This window comes from Aedes aegypti, chromosome 3, assembly GCF_002204515.2.
Source record: "Aedes aegypti strain LVP_AGWG chromosome 3, AaegL5.0 Primary Assembly, whole genome shotgun sequence".
In the NCBI taxonomy this organism is placed as follows: Eukaryota; Metazoa; Arthropoda; class Insecta; order Diptera; family Culicidae; genus Aedes; species Aedes aegypti.
This window is the reverse complement of record NC_035109.1, coordinates 186,393,279-186,398,498: the sequence shown is the minus strand read 5'-3', so window position 1 is coordinate 186,398,498 and position 5,220 is coordinate 186,393,279.

Sequence of the window (5,220 nt, the reverse complement as noted above, 5' to 3'; positions counted from 1 at the left end):
AAATGTAAGAAAGGAAGAAAAAACAGCGCAGGAACTTTGTTTAGTATGTGTGAAAATTACACCAATTTTGTGTTGGTCCAGAAGAGCCTTATTTTATGTGAGTCGTACTCAATCCTGTGTAACATTTTTGAAGCGTGTTTGATTTCATCCACTTTATCATAGTTTTTTAATTGCAAGATGATTTCAATTTAGTCGAAAATAATGTTTACGCGCTTTTCACTCCACAGATGGCAGTAGTGTTACATGAATAGCGTGTCGTCGGCAAAAAATATGGCAAAATGAAGAGTCGATCATCTTTTTCCTTTTAACTATCTTTGATATAATCCAAGATGGCGGACCTAAATTCAAAATGGTGTCCATGTGATGATGAATTAAGGCCTAGAATCATGTAAAATTGATACCTTTCTGTCCGGATTGGTGAGCATAACACTCATTAATTATACGATGATATTTAAAAATCCAAGATAGCGGACTGAAATTCAAAATGGTGGCCGTGAGATTTATATAAATAAAAGTCAAGGCCTGTTCCAACATGAGTCCGGAAAGTTTAGTGAAAATCGCTTAAATTTTCACTAAACTATGCTAAACTAAATTTTGGAATTCAAAATGGCAGCCTATGTTCCAAGCTGGCGGCTCAAAATGTCTATGTGTCTATAGTGTAGCGGCAATGTCCTTCCGGGAACTATGCAATATGGGTATCTATCGATTTGACTCGATAAGTAGAACACAAAAATCGATGTCCGACGCCATTTTTGAATCCAAGATGGCAGACTAGGTTCACGATGGCAGCCGTGTGATGATGAATTGAGGCTTGAAACCATGCAAAATGGATATCTTAGACTGTGGAGTTGGTTATAGCAGTTTTGAAATTCAAGATGGCGGCCTATATTCCGAGATGGCGGCTTAAAATTTATCGACAGAGACAATGTCCATCCGGAGACTATGCAACATGGGTATCAATCCTTTGGGTTCGATAAGTAGAACACGAAAATCAATATCTGACGCCATTCTGAAATTTTATTTTATTTTATTTTATTTTATTTTAGGAGTAGGGAAAAGCACGTTTGAGTTGAGCTTAAAAATGAACTCTCTCTCAAATAGGCATAAAACCTTCTCATCTTTTCGCATCAACAGATTAACAAATCCAAATGATACAATTCACTTAAAACTAATAAACAAATATCTGTTAAATAACATTCAAATCTTACGAATAACACAATAATTGCTTAATTCTTTTCTTAATAGTAGATCTAGACAAATTAAAATCAAACACATTATAACACTTGTTGAATACACGACACATACTAGCTAAAGGAGAATTATAACAGTAATTATTTCTCGATCCCGGTACGCGAAGAAATTCGTTGGTGCGCAAAATTCGACTACGGATGTTGATGTTCAATTGGCACAGCAAATTGGCACAGTTTATACGAGAAGTCAGCAGGTCAGCGATAAATGTCGCTTTCGATACATTTCGTCGCACTTCAAGGAGATCTAGGTTTATTAGTTTACAGCGATCTTCGTATTTCGGGAGGTTCAGCGGGTCATTCCAAGGCAATAATCTTAAAGCGAATCTTAAAAATTTTCTTTGAACTGATTCAATCCTGTCGACACCATTTTTATAAAAGGAGACCAAACAACCGACCCATATTCAAGGATTGAGCGAACTAAGGAACAGTATAAAGTTTTCAGACAATACACATCTTTAAACTGTTTAGTAATACGGAAAATAAAACCTAATTGAGCTGAAGCTTTTGTGGTCACATAAGAAATATGATCTTTGAAAGAAAGTTTCGAGTCTAATAGAACTCCCAGATCTTTTACGACAGATTCTCTGTTCAAAACGGTGCCATGTAAGATATAGTCTCTGATAATGGGATTCTGTTTGCGCGTAAATGTTATAACTGAGCATTTTGAAGAATTTAAAATCATTCTATTTGAAGTGCACCAATCCGAAAAAATGTTGAGTTGATCTTGAAGAAAGTCTGCATCAGCTTCAGTCTTAATAGTTAAATAGAGTATGAAATCATCAGCGAATGACAGTTTGTAACAGCTCAGAAGAAGATTCACGTCGTTGAGGTACAACAAGAAAATCAGCGGCCCAAGATGACTTCCTTGTGGAACTCCTGATGTCACGGTAAACGAAGATGAGAGGTGCGTTCCTATTTTAACAGACATGGATCGATCCGTGAGGTACGATTTGATCCATACAAGAAAGAAACCGTTGAAGCCGAGACGATTAAGCTTAGCTACTGCAATTTGATGGTTTACTTTATCGAAAGCGGCTGAAAAAACTGTATAAATGGCATCAGTTTGGTTTCCGCTCTCCATTTCACGGAGAATCGAGTTGGTGTAGAGAACTAAGTTACTCATCGTTGATCGTTTCGGTGTAAAACCGTGTTGTTCTTCGGCAATCAAATTGGAGCAATGATGCATCATGTATTCTAAAACCAGCTTTTCAAACAGTTTAGAGGCGGCACTTAAGGAGGCGATTCCACGATAGTTCGATATAACTCTTTTGTCTCCTTTTTTAAAAACAGGAAATACATAAGATGTTTTCCAATTCTTGGGGAATACACCGCTTAACAACGATTGGTTGAAAATCGTTGCTAAAGGTAATGCTATCGATGATATGCATTTACGGATTACAATTGAAGGAATCCCATCTGGACCAGGACTCGTTGATATCTTTAGATGATTTCCAGTAGACTCGACCATTTCAGTGGAAATAGGAGATATTTATTCGAAAGCAGGACCTTGAGGAACATTGGAAGCCGCATTTAAGATATTGAGATCGGGAAGGTGTTCAGCAACGAATACGCTTTGAAAGTGTAGGCGAAACAATTATGCAATGTCTCCGACAGAGGACGCTTCCACGTTGTTACACACCATGGTAGACGGAAGACCATCTTCTTTGCGTTGTTTGTTCACATGCTGCCAGAAATTTTTGGGGTTACATTTAAGTTTTTCCTCGATTCCTGTTTGATAAGCGAGATAAAGCCTTTTGTTGAGACGTTTATAAATGCCATTGATTGTAACATAGCGACGTTTGTTACGGGCATTTCGGTGTTTTGTGTAAACCGTTAGAGCATGCCGTTTCTTAGTTTTTAATCTCCTCAAAGCAGAATTGAACCAAGCTGGATGATTAGATCGCTTCACGATCTTAATAGGGACGAATTGATCAATCGAATATAGAACGACATTTGAGAAACGAACAGTCGCAGCATTTGCGTCGCAATCAAACAGTAGTTCGTTCCAGTTGATACTGGCCAGAAATTCATTCATGGATCGATAGTCGGCTCTGTTATAGTCGTAATAGATTTCTTCCACCGTTGCAATTGAGCTCTGCATAGATGCCTTGAGAGCGAGTTGTAGATGAGGATGATGCCTGCTAGTCTTCACCAATGGCGCTGGGGCTTCAAAGACGTCAGAGATATGCAAAAGTTCGTTACTGACAAAGACGAGGTCCAACATTCGGCCGTTACTATTTGTCACTCCGTTGATTTGCGCCAAACCGGCAGTGCTGTAACCGTCAAGTAATTTACAGGAAAGTTTGTGAACAACAGATCGATTAGAATCGGGATGCAAAAAGCCTGAACTGCTTAGCTTCCACTCTATTGACGGAATATTAATGTCACCTATTATCATGATACTGTCATTGATGCCCATTTCATTGAATACCCAGGTGAGCGAATCTAGATGAGCATCGATAAGTTCGGAGTCATGGATACGGTCGGGCGGAAAGTAAACTACGCATACGTACAAGGTCCATCCTGCGAATGTAATAGCAACCCAAAGTTGCTCAACTCCGATGCCAGAAGGAGGGAAAATGATGCGAGACTTAAACATGGAGCTAACTGCTAGAATAACTCCACCTCCTGAACGTTTGACACTATTGGAGGATGAACGGTCACATCGATATACGGAATAGCTAGGACCAAAAATTTGTTGAGAGAGTGTTTTGTCATTGAGCCATGTTTCAACCAATGCGATCATATCGTAGCTAGTATCGCAGCAGGCTAAAGAGTAATCAGCCAAAGTTGTGTTCATCCCGCCGACATTTTGGTAGTACATCTCCAGGATAACTTTGATGGATGACACGCGACAACTTGAAGTAGATCCGGGATCAATAGTAGGAGAAGTAGAATCGTCGTCGTTGAGCTGAAGAAGAGGAATTCCGTTCAGATTGGGTGCAGTATTCTGTCTAGCTTCGGCAAGACATATACCACTGTTCGACTTACCTGACGAAGCAGGAAGGTGTTCAGAGTGGTATGCACGGATGCCTTGCGAGTCTTCAGAATGGCCGCCGGATTGGGTGATGGAAGTGGCAGAACGGTTGATGGGCTGTAAATGTGAAACTCCATTCAAATTTGGTGCGGCATCATCGCTAGCTACGGCAAGACATATACCACTGTCAGACTTACCTGATAAAACAGGAAGCGCGGCTAAGTGGTATACACGGGAATCACGGTTTTCATCGGATGGCGTACGGTCGATTGCAGGACTAACGTAGTGGTTGAGCTGCGGATAGGAACCCCCATTCAAATTTGGCGCAGTATCGACCCTGGCTACGGCAGGACATAAACCACTGTAGAGCTTACCTGACAAAACAGGACGGATGGCAAAGTGGTACGCACTGATGTCTTCAGGATCAACGGATTGTGTGAATACAACAGAAGGATAATCGGTGTGGCAACCAGGTTGTATATTATTCATAGCTGGACATTCGTTTGAAGTGTAGATGCAGTCATTGTTTTGTCGGTTTTGAACAACAGCACGTTCAAAATACTGAAATTTGGATTCTCCATTCAGAAAGGGTGTAGTGTCTTTCCCGGCTTCGGCGGGACATATACTATTCAAACGCTCACCTGACGAAACAGGGAACGTCGCTTGTTCCGGTAAAACTGGATACGGGTGATATAAATTGGTGTTCACTAAGTCCTGGGAAGGCGGGAAAAAACTCCGTTTTTTGGATTTGGCTCGAAAGTACGGACAGATATTCCCTCAGGCCAATACCACGGATCGCCGACCACGTTCGAAATCGATTTACTAACCGTTACTTTGAATGAGACAAATGAAAGGTCGTCGGCAGTTTTCCCGCGTGGAACGAACTTAATCACATTTACTAATGACGAGTGAGTATTTGAAATCTCGCATACATAGAGCTTCACTTCCTCTTCGGTTTCATCCGGTGCAAATGGTGTCACATAAAATGATTCT